Genomic DNA, 14415 nt, shown 5'->3' with positions numbered 1-14415 from the left:
CATGACCGATTTGTAAATGAATAAATTGAAATTCATTGCACTAGCCTTTTTTTGCAAACCAAGTAGCATACACTAAGTATATATATGTTCATTTATTATTGGTAGAAACTGAAAATGTGGAGTAGGATACGCCCAAATTATGTTGATTGCAGATTGCATTAGTTTAATAAGTGTACATCCTCCCTGGTTTTTGTGGTTACAGCATTATCAAAGTATGAAGAACTGATCAAATGTGAACCAGTGAAGTTGAGAGTAGTCTATATTTTCTCATATGACATGTGTGGCCTTTAAGCTCAAAGTTTGATCTGCATTGTGTTCTTTCCATTCCACTGTCTGTTAGCTGATCTCCTTTTGTCCTCCTTCTTCTTTTGTCCTTCTGAGAACTCTATTCTTCTGAGGTAATGTGCTTCTCCTGCAGGGACATCCTGGGGGGACTGACCAATACTGTCATCTCATTGGCTCACTGGGATGCCTGGGGGTGGTGCCTAGGATGAGATTACAGGTCTCCCTCTTTCTCTCTCTCCCCGCTCTAATGAAAGGAGGTTTGAACGGCCGTGACGTCACCACCCACCACCGATCCCAAAAATCACTCTCTCCCCCTACCTCTCTGTCGTTCTTCCTCCGTCCCTCCCGCTCCCCTCCATCTCTCTCTATCTTCACTGCTTACGGAAGGACTGCAGCCTGGATGGGCTCATGTGACATTTAAATACCCTGGCATTTTCGACTGGGCATGCTCCGTTGCATCACTCGGTCGCTCCCCCCCTCCTCGTCTTCCCCTCATTCCTCCTTCATCCATCCTTTCCTGAGGAGACGATGCCTATTATTGTCCTGTATCCCTGCTCAGTCACGCTGGTGCCTGTAGCTACCGGGGCCGTTGTCTCTCTCTGTTTCTCTCTGTTTCTCTCTCTCTCTCTGCTGGTTCTCTGACTGACCGAGAGCTGTCTTTCTCCCCTGTTATTGTGAGGACTTGGAGGGATAGATAGACAGTGTGTTCTGCCTGGTCACACTCTCTCTTCCCGTCTCCTGCTGTCTAACCGGGCTGACCGACCGCCTGCTGCTCTCTGCTCTCTCCTGGGATGGATGGATGGATGTACACTGTTCTAGCCTGACTGTCTGACACCCTCACTGACTGACTACAAAGGAGGAAGGAGGAGGGGCACACTGAACACATCAGCAGGTGGCTGGTAAGGGACACGCAGATTCATAATATCTGTGTCTGTGTGTGTGTGTGTGTGTGTGTGTGTGTGTGTGTGTGTGTGTGGCTGTGTGTGCGTGCGTGCGTGCATGCATGCACCAGTGCATTTGCAACATGTCTTGGTTTTACGTGAACAAGCTAGTGAGAGGGAGCGCTAGTGAGTGTGTGTGGTTGTCCATTCCACTGTTATCTGTGTGTATTTGTTTTAATGCCTACTGTGTATTGCTTTGTGTTGATGTCGATGGTCATAGACTGTGTCTATATTCCCGCACACAGTTTTTTTCTCTCTCATATTACTAAGACAGGGTTGGGATAGAGGTTGGCTAGGGGTTGAAGAAATGGTTGTGGTTGGGTGTGGGGGCTCAGATGTGGCTGGCACCAGTAGCCAGGTTGTTGGTGCCAGTTTTGGTGCCCCACTGCAGATGGGCATAGTCTGTCAGTCAGGGACCCCAGTGGTGCCTCCACCTCTTCTCACACACACACACGCACATGCACACACACACGCTCTGCATATACATTCACACATACAAAATACTTGCTATAACACTCCAGCCATGCATGTTGATGGGTGATGTTTGGCAGTGCTCTGCTGCATGTTAAACGCCTCATGGCAGGACTAAGCCCGTCCAATCCAATCCCAGACAAGCCCGGCAGAGCCGATCTGAGCCAAAGCAGGGGGGGATGAGGTGGACTTTGATTCAGAGGATAAGCGTTATTGACTTCAACAGGCGCCTGTCCTGTGTGTGTGGTGTGTGTGTGTGTGTGTGTGTGTGTGTGTGTGTGTGTGTGTGTGTGTGTGTGTGTGTGTGAGAGTGTGAGTGTGTGCGTGTGTGTGTGCGTGCATGCGTGCATGCGCGTACGTGTGTGAGAGTGTGAGTGTATGTGTGTGCGTGCGTGTGTGCGTGTGCGTGTGTGGTGTGTGTGTGTGTGTGTGTGCGCGTGGCTCTAGGTGTCTGATTAACATTGCCATTAATACACCCTGACAGTGATGGAGGAATTAGACTGACCCTTTAATGCCCTTAGCGTTAGGGTATTGTAGTGTGTGTGTGTGTGTGTGTGTGTGTGTGTGTGTGTGTGTGTGTGTGTGTGTGTGTGTGTTTGTTTCAGTGAGACTCTGGCAGTTGCTGGCAGTTGAGGTGCTTCTGATTTAGGCATTAAACTGGATTTGTGACGCTTCTCTAAGAACTCGTGTGGATGGACACATACACACAAACACACATGCACGTTCCCACGCGCACACACACACATCCTGTTGGCAGGTCACACTGTGCTCCGATGGTGATTGTTAGCTCTCTGCCAGGGGTGCGGCCTTAAATGATCCCCAGAATAGAGCCGTATTTGCGAATTACGTCTCTCTTCTCTGTTCCAAGCACCTCTGCTGACAACACTGCTGTCTGTTTGGCTGTTATCTCACCGTGTCTCTGTCTCTGTCTGCCTCTCTCTCTTTCTCTCTCTCTTTCTCCGTCTCACCTTACTCTCTTTCCCTCTCTCTCCCCTCACTCTCTCTTTTCCTCCATCTCTTCCGCTGGTTGCTGTGTGTTGATTGGTTTCTGGAAGGTAAATAGAACTGTTGTCCTGCATTTCCATGGCTGTTTTCCTATGATGACTGCAAGATGTCGTTTGTAATGGTTTTGCTGAGCTGTGAGTGTGTGTTTCTGCAGGGAGCGGGGTTATTGCTGCAGTGCTTACTGCACCCTCTCCGGCAGAGGGTGTGATCAGGAATTTAAGCACGTCTCAGTGCACACACACGCACACACACACACACACACACACACACACACACACACACACACACACACACACACACACACACACACACACACACACACACACACACTGGGTGGAGTGAATACAGTAGTTCTCTGCAGAGGACTGCTACAGAACTACAACAACAACTGCATCTACAGTGAGGGAAAAAAGTATTTGATCCCATGCTAATTTTGTACGTTTGCCCACTTACAAAGAAATGATCAGTCTATAATTTTAATGGTAGGTTTATTTGAACAGTGAGAGACAGAATAACAACAAACAAATCCAGGAAAACGCATGTCAAAAATGTTATAAATTGATTTGCATTTTAATGAGAGAAATAAGTATTTGACCCCTCTGCAAAACATGACTTAGTACTTGGTTGCAAAACCCTTGTTGGCAATCACAGAGGTCAGACGTTTCTTGTAGTTGGCCACCAGGTTTGCACACATCTCAGGAGGGATTTTGTCCCACTCCTCTTTGCAGATCTTCTCCAAGTCATTAACGTTTCCATGTTTGATGTTTGACGTTTGACGTTTCCATGTTTGACGGTGGGGATGGTGTTCTTGGGGTCATAGGCAGCATTCCTCGTCCTCCAAACACGGCGAGTTGAGTTGATGCCAAAGAGCTCCATTTTGGTCTCATCTGACCACAACACTTTCACCCAGTTGTCCTCTGAATCATTCAGATGTTCATTGGCAAACTTCAGACGGGCATGTATATGTGCTTTCTTGAACAGGGGGACCTTGCGGGCGCTGCAGGATTTCAGTCCTTCATGGTGTAGTGTGTTACCAATTGTTTTCTTGGTGACTATGGTTCCAGCTGCCTTGCGATCATTGACAAGATCCTCCCGTGTAGTTCTGGGCTGATTCCTCACCGTTTTCATGATCATTGCAACTCCATGAGGTGAGATCTTGCATGGAGCCCCAGGCCGAGGGAGATTGGCAGTTCTTTTGTGTTTCTTCCATTTGCGAATAATCGCACCAACTGTTGTCACCTTCTCACCAAGCTGCTTGGCAATGGTCTTGTAGCCCATTCCAGCCTTGTGTAGGTCTACAATCTTGTCCCTGACATCCTTGGAGAGCTCTTTGGTCTTGGCCATGGTGGAGAGTTTGGAATCTGATTGATTGCTTTTGTGGACAGGTGTCTTTTATACAGGTAACAAGCTGAGATTAGGAGCACTCCCTTTAAGAGTGTGCTCCTAATTTCAGCTCGTTACCTGTATAAAAGACACATGGGAGCCAGAAACCTGGCACCTACTACCATACCCCATTCAAAGGCACTTAAATATTTTGTCTTGTCCATTCACCCTCTGAATGGCACTCATACACAATCCATGTCTCAATTGTCTCAAGGCTTAAAAATACTTATTTAACTGGTCTCCTCCCTTTCCTCTACACTGATTGAAGTGAATTTATCAGGTGACATCAATAAGGGATCCTAGCTTTCACCTGGATTCACCTGATCAGTCTATTTCACGGAAAGAGCAGGTGTTCATAATGTTTTTTACACTCAGTTTATATACTGAACAAAAATAAAAGGCAACATGCATTATGAGCAAATCAGTCAATTGAAATCAATTCATTTGACTTTACTCTATGGATTTCACATGACTGGGAATACAGATATGCTTCTGTTGGTCAAAGATACTTAAAAAAAAGGTAGGGGTCATGGATCAGAAAACCAGTCAGTATCTGGTGTGACCAACATTTGCCTCATGCAGCGTGACATATCTCCTTCGCATATAGTTGATCAGGATGTTTATTGTGGCCTGTGGAATGTTGTCCCACTCCTCTTCAATGGCTGTGTGAAGTTTCTGGATATTGGCGGGAACTGGAACACGCTGTTGTACACGTCGATCCAGAGCATCTCGAACATGCTCAATGGGTGACATGTCAGGTGAGTATGCAGGCCATGGGAGAACTGGGACGTTTTCAGGAATTGTGTACAGATCCTTGTGACATGGGGCTGTGCATTATCATGGTGAAACATGAGGTGATGGTGGCAGATAAATGGCACGACAATGGGCCTCGGGATCTCGTAACAGTATCTCTGAGCATTCAAATTGCCATTGATAAAATACAATTGTGTTCTTTGTCTGTAGTTTATGCCTGCCCATAACATAACCCCACCGCCACCATGGCACTCTGTTCACAACGTTGATATCAGCAAACCGCTCGCCCACACAACGCCATACACACTGTCTGTCATCTGCCCGGCACAGTGTAAACCGGGATTCATCCGTGAAGAGCACACTTCTTCAGTGTGCCAGTGGCCATTGATGGTGAGTATTTGCCAGCCAAAGTCGGTTATGACGCCAAACTGCAGTCAGAACAAGACCCTGGTGAGGACGACGAGCACACAGATGAGCTTCCCTGAGCCGATTTCTGATAGTTTGTGCAGAAATTCATCGCTTCTGCAAACCCACAGTTTCATCATTTGTCATGGTGGCTGGTCTCGAACAAACCCGCAGGTGAAGAAGCCAGATGTGGAGGTCCTGGGCTAGCGTACTTGCAGTCAGCTTGTCAATTGTACGATTCCTCAAAACTTGAGACATCTGTGGCATTGTGTTGTGTGACAAAACTGCCAATTTTAGAGTGGCCTTTTATTGTCCCCGGCACAAGGTGCACCTGTGTAATGATCATGCTCTTTAATCAGCTTCATGATATGCCACACCTGCCACACATGGATGGATTATCTTGGAAAAAAAGAAATGCTCACTAACAGGGATGTAAACAAATTTGTGAACACAATTTGAGAGAAATGTGCTTTTTGTGCGTATGAAAAATGTATGGTATGTTTTATTTCAGCTCCTGAAACATGGGACCAACACTTTACATGTTGCATTTTATTTTTGTTCAGTGTATATATATACAAAAGTATGTGGTTACCCCTTAAAATTAGTGGATTATTTCAGCCATACCCGTTGCTGACAGGTGTACGAAATCGAGCACACAGCCATGCAATCTCCATGTAGAACCATTGGCAGTAGAATGGCCTTACCGAAGAGCTCAGTGACTTTCAACGTGGCATCGTCCTAGGATGCCACCTTTCCAACAAGTCAGTTCGTCAAATTTCTGCCCTGCTAGAGCTGCCCCAGTCAACTATAAGTGCTGTTATTGTGAAGTGGAAACGTCTAGGAGCAACAACGGCTCAGCAGCGAAGTGGTAGGCCACACAAGCTCACAAAATGGGATCGCCAAGTGCTGAAGCGCATAGTGCGTAAAAGCGTCAGCACAAGAAGTGTTTGTCAGGAGCTTCATGAAATGGGTTTCTACAGCAGAGCAGCCGCACGCAAGCCTAAAATCACCATGCACAATGCCAAGTGTTGGCTAGAGTGGTGTAAAGCTCACCGCCATTGGACTCTGGAGCAGTGGCAATGCGTTCACTGGAGTGATGAATCACGCTTCACCATCTGGTAGTCCAACGGAAAAATCTGGTTTTGGAGGGAAATCTTAACACTACAGCATACAATAACATTCTAGACGATTCTGTGCTTCCAACTTTGTGACAATAGTTTGGGGAAGGCCCTTTCCAATTTCAGCATGAAAATGCCCCCGTGCGAGGTTCACACAGAAGTGGTTTGTCGAGATTGGTGTGGAAGATCTTGACTGGCCTGCACAGAGCTCTGACCTCAACCCCATCAAACACCTTTGGGATGAATTGGAACACCGACTGCGAGCCAGGCCTAATCGCCCTACATCAGTGACCAACCTCACTAATGCTCTTGTGGCTGAATGGAAGCAAATCCCCACAGCAATGTTCCAACATCTAGTGGAAAGCCTTCCCAGACGAGTGGAGGCTGTTACAGCAGCAAAGGGGGCACCAACTCCGTATTAACGCTCATGATTTTGGAATGAGAAGTTCAACGAGCAGGTGTCCACATATTTTTAGGTCGTGTAGTATATATATATATACAGTTGAAGTCGGAAGTTTACATACACTTAGGTTGGAGTCATTAAAACTCATTTTTCAACCACTCCACAAGTTTCTTGTTAACAATCTATAGTTTTGGCAAGTCGGTTAGGTGTATGTAAACTTCCGACTTCAACTGTATATAATCCTGACATTTAATCCTAGTAAAAATTCCCTGTTTTAGGTCAGTTAGGATCACCATTGTATTTTAAGAATATGATATGTCAGCATAATAGTAGAGAAAATGATTTATTTCAGCTTTTATTTCTTTCATCACATTTCCAGTGGGTCAGAAGTTTACATACATTCAATTAGTATTTGGTAGCATTGCCTTTAAATTGTTTAACTTGGGTCAAACGTTTCGGGTGGCCTTCCACGAGCTTCCCACAATAAGTTGAGTGAATTTTGGCCCATTCCTCCTGACAGAGCTGGTGTAACTGAGTCAGGTTTGTAGGCCTCCTTGCTTGCACACGCTTTTTCAGTTCTGCCCACACATTTTCTATAGGATTGAGGTCAGGGCTTTGTGATGGCCACTCTAATACCTTGACTTTATTGTCCTTAAGCCATTTTGCCACAACTTTGTAAGTATGCTTGGTGTCATTGTCCATTTGGCAGACCCATTTGCGACCACGCTTTAACTTCCTGACTGATGTCTTGAGATGTTGCTTCAATATATCCACATCATTTTTCTCCTTCATGATGCCATCTATTTTGTGAAGTGCACCAGTCCCTCCTGCAGCAAAGCACCCCCACAACATGATGCTGCCACCCCTGTGCTTCACAGTTGGGATGGTGTTCTTCAGCTTGCAAGCGTCCCCCTTTTTCCTCCAAACATAACAATGGTCATTATGGCCAAACAGTTCTATTTTTTTTTCATCAGCCCAGAGGACATTTCTCCAAAAAGGACAAACTTTGTCCCCATGTGCAGTTGCAAACCGTAGTCTGGCTTTTTTCAATGGCGGTTTTGGAGCAGTGGCTTCTTCCTTGCTGAGCGGCCTTTCAGGTTATGTCGATATAGGACTCGTTTTACTGTGGATATCAATATTTTTCCTCCAGCATCTTCACAAGGTCCTTTGCTGTTGTTCTGGGATTGATTTGCACTTTTCGCACCAAGGTACGTTCATCTCTAGGAGAGAGAACGCGTCTCAAACCTGAGCCGTATGACGGCTCAGAGGTTCCATGGTGTTTATACTTGCGTACTATTGTTTGTACAGATGAACATGGTACCTTCAGGCATTTGAAAATTTCTTCCAAGGATGAACCAGACCTGTGGAGGTGGACAATTTTTTTTCGGAGGTCTTGGCTGATTACTTTTGGTTTTCCCACGATGTCAAGCAAAGAGGCGCTGAGTTTGAAGGTAGGACTTGAAATACATCCACAGGTATTTTCCAATTGACTCAAATTATGTAAATTAGCCTATCAGAAGCTTCTAAAGCCATGACATCATTTTCTGGAATTTTCAATCTGTTTATAGGCACAGTCAACTTAGTGTATGGAAACTTCTGACCCACTGGAATTGGGATACAGTGAATTATAAGTGAAATAATCTGTCTGTAAACAATTTTGGGGAAAATGACTTGTGTCATGCCCTAAGTAGATGTCCTAACCGACTTGCCAAAACTATGGCTTGTTAACAAGAAATTTGTGGAGTGGTTGAAAAACGAGTTTTAATGTCTCCAACCGAAGTGTATTTAAACTTCCGACTTCAACTGTATATATTTTTTCGTAATATAGTGGAGTGTTGATGCGTAAAGGGGATTGTGATTAGGTGATGACACACATATGTTCACACACCATCCCTGATGTCACCCTTATCAGTCAGAGGGGCGCGCACATGCTCAGTGAGGGCCGTTGATGTCAAGCACTATCTTAACGAGTTTAGCTGTTGGTTTAGTTTGAATCTTGACATTTCTATGTAATGGACACCTGTCATTTTGTTATCTAGTGTATTCAGATGAACTGGGTTGTGCACAACTGTGTGTGGGTCTCTCCCTCTCTCTCTCTCTCTCTCTCTCTCTCTCTCTCTCTCTCCCTCTCTCTCTCTCTCTCTCTCTCTGTGGAACGATAGATGAAAAGAAGGAAGGAGGTGGAACAGAAATAGAAAGATAGATGGGAAGTGTGAAACAGTAGAGAGGGGCATCTGTAATGCATTAAGGGTCTGTCTGTCTGTCTGTCTGTCTGTCTGTCTGTCTGTCTGTCTGTCTGTCTGTCTGTCTGTCTGTCTGTCTGTCTGTCTGTCTGTCTGTCTGTCTGTCTGTCTGTCTGTCTGTCTGTCTGTCTGTCTGTCTGTCTGTCTGTCTGTCTGTCTGTCTGTCTGTCTGTCTGTCTGTGGGTGTGGCTGTCTGTCTGTGGGTGTGGCTGTGTGTGTTATCCTTTACTGTACTTATCTGTCAGCGCCCCTCCACTCTAATGTCATTAGTGTGTGTGTGTGGATGTGTGTTTGTGTGAGAGATGTATGTAATGTAATTAAGGATAGTGAACAAGGCTTCATTCATAGACATACTACCCATAGACAGTCTTCCTATATCTGTACGTCTATGTGTGTGTGTTACATGTGAATGTAATTTCTCTGATGGATACCGGGCAGTGAGGATTAAAAGGTTAAGCCGCTCATCCTTCACCTTTCCCTGAAACCCCCAGGTGTTACCATAGCAACCCCTCAAGTAAGTGAAGCCAGGCAACCCCTCCATTCTGGGAGAGGAAGGGAGGACAAAGGAGAGAGTGAAGAGAGAGAGGGGGAAAGCGAAAGAGAGGGGAGAAGAGGAGGAAAGTGTCCTGACAGAGGGAATGGGGGACGGTGTGCGAGGGGCAAAAATAAAAATGAGAAAGGAAGATATCCCAAGTAGGGGGAAGATAGATAAAGAGTTAGATGGAGAAAGAATAGGGATAGAAGGACAGTTTCCATACAGGGGGGAGATAAAGGAAGAGAGAGAGAGAGAGAGAGAGGGAGGGAGGGATCGATTATCTGTGCGATCACTTTGTTCACCCTTTCCTCTGTCCTTGACTTGCACCTTGTTTAAGCTCCCCTCCCCCATACATTCTGTTGATAGAAATGGGACCCTCTCAATGCACTGTTTGTGTGTGTGTGTGTGTGTGTGTGTGTGTGTGTGTGTGTGTGTGTGTGTGTGTGTGTGTGTGTGTGTGTGTGTGTGTGTGTGTGTGTGTGTGTATTTGTTGGTACTGTATGTGTATCCATCTCTTTGTCTGCTCTGCTCCTCCTCCCATGTGGCATGTGTGTGTGTGTCTGTGTTATTCATTCTGGGACAGACTGCATGCTCTGTGGGTGATACTGTGTGTGTGTGTGGGTGGGTGGGTGGGTGGGTGGGTGGGTGTGTGGGTGTGTGAGAGAGCAAGAGAGAGAGAGAGAGAGATGGGCTGTGCCGGGACAGCAACATGCCCTCCCAGTCTTACTTCAGAATCCGACGTTGGTACATAAACTTTTCGAAGGATAAGTGAATAATTAATTCAGAATAATTAGGGTAAGGGTTAAGGTTTGGAATAGAGTTAAAACAAAAACAACTCCACTGTTAAGTTTAGGCATTAATTCCAAATGGTTAAGGTAAGAGTTAAGGTTTGGGATAGGGTTAAAACAACAACATTTAAATGAATGCGGAACTCGTAGGAACAATTTGTTACATTCCCTAAAAACAAACCTAGAAGTGGTCGCTCAACAGAAAAGGGAACTAACAAAGGATTCACTTTGACAGCCAAACCAAAACAGAAGACGGTTTCAAATGTGTTCTGAAAGACACCCATGGGGTAGCCCACTGAAAGTTGGGTCCTAAAAGACACCTATCATGGATATCCACTAGATTTGCCTCAGAAAAGGGAAATTAAAGGAAAAAAACTAGACAAACTTAGGATAGGGAGTTACAAAGAATATGGACCAAACTACATGCACTCAGAGCTGGAGCTCATGGTATATGCCCATCCCCCATCCCAGTCCACAACGGCTTAGCAAACCACAAGCCTACATCATGGTAAAAGCACTCACCGTTGCCCCTAGTGGCCAGTTTCTGAGTCATCTCCCAACGTCCTGGGTACCTGGATGGACGTCGAATTTCGCCTTGGATCTTGAGCCGCCTGGCTGGGGACAGAGGAGCAGGTGGTGAATCAGGTGGTGTATCAGGTGGTGTAGCAGGTGGTATATCAGGTGGTGTAGCAGGTGGTATATCAGGTGGTGTATCAGGTGGTGTAGCAGATGGTGTATCAGGTGGTGTAGCAGGTGGTGTATCAGGTGGTGTAGCAGGTGGTGTATCAGGTGGTGTAGCAGATGGTGTAGCAGGTGGTGTATCCTGCCAAGAGCTAGGCAGGCTGGATACAGAGTGTGTGTGTGTTTGCGTATGTGCCTCTCGCTCCTTCCTCTCTCGCTCTCAGGCAGCAGTTGAAGGATATCCACCTCTAAAATAGGATTACAGTAAGATACCACCTTGACTTCCTTCCTTCATCTGCACTGGTATGGGAAACTGAAAGCACATTAACAATACACAACCACTGTTTCGGCAAACACCTCTTCTATATAGATGATGGAGAGGAGATGAAGAGAGGAGTTAGTGTGTGAGTGTGTGTGCGCGCACTTGCCTATATGCTTGCGTGCATGTGTGTGTGTGAGGGCTGTGAGATGACAATTGAGATATGATTTCTGACTGCAGACTCGTTACAGAAGGCAATCTGCTGGGAAACAGCGGGAGGTCACACGTACACACACACACACAGTCTCTCTCTCTCTCTCTCTCTCTCTCTCTCTCTCTCTCTCTCTCTCTCTCTCTCTCTCTCTCTCTCTCTCTCTCTCTCTCTCTCTCTCTTCTCTTTCTCTTTCTCTTTCTCTTGCTCTGCTCTGCTCTGCTCTGTAATTGATTCTGCCCCAGAGCAGGGAGCTAGTTAGGAGACAGGGAAGCATTGACAAGCGCGCCCCCTCTAAGTCTTTGGGTGGCGAGCGCCCATATAAACGCTCTTTGATTTCTCCAGCCTTCTTAACCCCAAGCTAATTTGCATCGACACAGCAGTTTAATGACAGTAGCCGTTTATACTGTGTCATTTCTGAGGAGGGTTTAAAAGCCACATCAGCGGGTGCTGAGGTTCAGAGCTCAGTATAATCCTCCCAAAGCCCCTGACTCTAGCAGATATGCTCATCATGGGGGTCGGATGTGCTCCTTTCTGCTGCAGTGGAAAAGTATCATCCCTTTGATGTGGAAGACGTATTCTACTTAGATCAGCATTCGACGCTCAATCTGCCCCAACACACACACACACACACACACACACGCACACGCACACACAGACACACACACAATTAGTCTTGTCGTTCCGTTACCTGGCTCGACCCAGAGAGTCCCAGTCAGTAGACTCCCCAGAGTTCAGACTCCCTTGTCCCTGGGTTATCCTGAGGCTTCACGGTTAATCTAATCAGAGCTAGTCCTGGACAGACTTGAGGTAAGACATGGTCAGATGTAGTATAGGCACCATGCCAGGAGACTGCCCCTGTCCCTCTCTCACTACTTCTCTACCTCTTATCCCTGTTTCTCTCTCCCTCCATCTGACTCTTTTTCATCCTACCCCTCTGTCCCCTGCTATCTTCCTTTCCCCCTCAATGGATCCCCCCTTTACCTCCCCCTTACACTCCATCTCTCCCCCCTCCCTCTTTCCTGTCTAATGCCTCATTAATAGTCATTTCTCTCTCTGCTCCTCCCCTGCATGTAGATGACAGTCTGCCACAGCATCACTCTGGACCAGGTCTAAGCCCAGTCAGAATGCCCCAATGTCTGGCCTCGTCTCAATGTACTGTTCTGTACCATAGATGGATTATTTTTGTCTCACACTGTTTTCACTGTTAAGTTAAGTATATCAATTCACACTTTATTCATTGCTGTATAAGAGGAGTAGTATTTACGTGTTTATAATGAGTGTTGGTCTAAATAGTCTCAAGTCTTTAATTTGATGACGGGACATAACAAGACACTTCTACTGTACCATTAGTGGCCATTTTGAGTCAGCAAAGACTCACCACCAGGGACCTGGGGTTGAGTAAGGCTTGATTGGTTAGTTAAACGTTGAGATAGGCTAGATTCATTAGTGAAACGTTGAGTTAGGCTAGATTGGACACTCATGCATACCCCACAAGACATGCCACCAGAGGTCTCTTCACAGACCCCAAGTCCAGAACATTCTATGGGAGGCGCACAGTACTACATAGAGCCATGACTATATGGAACTCTATTCCACATCGAGTAACTGATGCAAGCAGTAAAATTAGATTTTTTAAAAATGATAAAAGTACACCTTATGGAACAGCGGGGAGAGAAAGGGATGGGGACTGTGAAGCAACACAAACATAAGCACAGACACATGTATACACACACATGATAACATACTCACTATACACACACGTACACATGGATTTTGTGTTGTAGATATGTGGTAAGGGAGTAGGGGCCTGAGGGCACACACTTAGTGTGTAGTGAAATCGGTTGTGAATGTACTGTAAGGTTTTTAAATTGTATAACTGCCTTAATTTTGCTGGACCCCAGGAAGAGTAGAATAGTAGAATCCATAATAAATACAAATATAAATTGGTTAGTGAAACATTGAGTTAGGCTTGATCGGTTAGTTAAATGTTGAGTTAGGCTTGATTGGTTAGTTAAACGTTGAGTTAAGCTTGATTAGTTAGTTAAACATTGAGTTAGGCTTGATCGGTTAATTAAACATTGAGTTAGGCTTGATTGGTTAGTTAAACGTTGAGTTATGCTTGATTGGTTAGTTAAACGTTGAATAAGGCTTGATTGGTTAGTTAAATGTTTGTAATGCCAATAATTGAGCAGGCAATATAAATACGAACATGCACGCCTAGGAACACACACAGCTGGGTGTGTGAGGGAGTGGGACAGAATTGGGGAAAAGAAAGCTCAGAAATCGGTTATGTCCATGTGAGATGCCCCTTGACCTAAAGGAGGTTTCCTAAACCCGAGATATAATTCAGACTACAACTATCCATTAACACTGCCCTGCCCTGCCCTGCCCTGCATTACCCTGCCCTGCATTACCCTGCCCTGCCCTGCATTACCCTGCCCTGCCCTGCATTACCCTGCCCTGCATTACCCTGCCCTGCCCTGCCCTGCACCGCCTGCTGCCATACTGTCCATAATCTCCAGCAGCATAAAATAATCCCTGTGTTGTTATTCTCTCTATCTCTGGAGTTATGACCCACATCACAGACATAATACACAGACCTAATATTACTCCCCTCCACCATTAACCTGAGCAGAGAGCACACAGGAAATATAAACTCCTGCTTTATAATCTCAATCTCACTGAGGGGACAGTAGGGGCGGATTGGTGGATGGATGTCTTCCTTTCCTCTCAAAACCACATCTAATTGTTCTCCACTGTTTCTACATGCCTATATTACGTCAATATCTACTTTTTACTTTCCACTGTGTGTGTGTGTGTGTGTGTGTGTGTGTGTGTGTGTGTGTGTGTGTGTGTGTGTGTGTGTGTGTGTTGTGTGTGTGTGACTACATAGAATCCTAATCTGTTTTGTGAATGTAGCTGTCGCACTCT

General features: G+C 45.7%; 1 protein-coding gene across 1 annotated transcript in view; it reads left to right on the top strand.

Annotated features, from left to right (window-relative positions):
* The first annotated feature begins 621 nt into the window (after positions 1–621).
* Positions 622–14415, top strand: part of plekha6 (pleckstrin homology domain containing, family A member 6) — a 166921-nt gene continuing 153127 nt past the window's right edge. Inside the window, exon 1 of the mRNA XM_082959142.1 lies at positions 622–1184. The gene's annotated coding sequence lies outside the window, so the exon portion shown is untranslated. The remainder of the gene's footprint in view (positions 1185–14415) is intronic.

The sequence above is a fragment of the Salmo salar genome, chromosome 12, assembly GCF_965601325.2.
Source record: "Salmo salar chromosome 12, fSalSal1, whole genome shotgun sequence".
NCBI lineage: Eukaryota > Metazoa > Chordata > Actinopteri > Salmoniformes > Salmonidae > Salmo > Salmo salar.
This window is presented reverse-complemented; position numbering and strand designations above follow the sequence as displayed.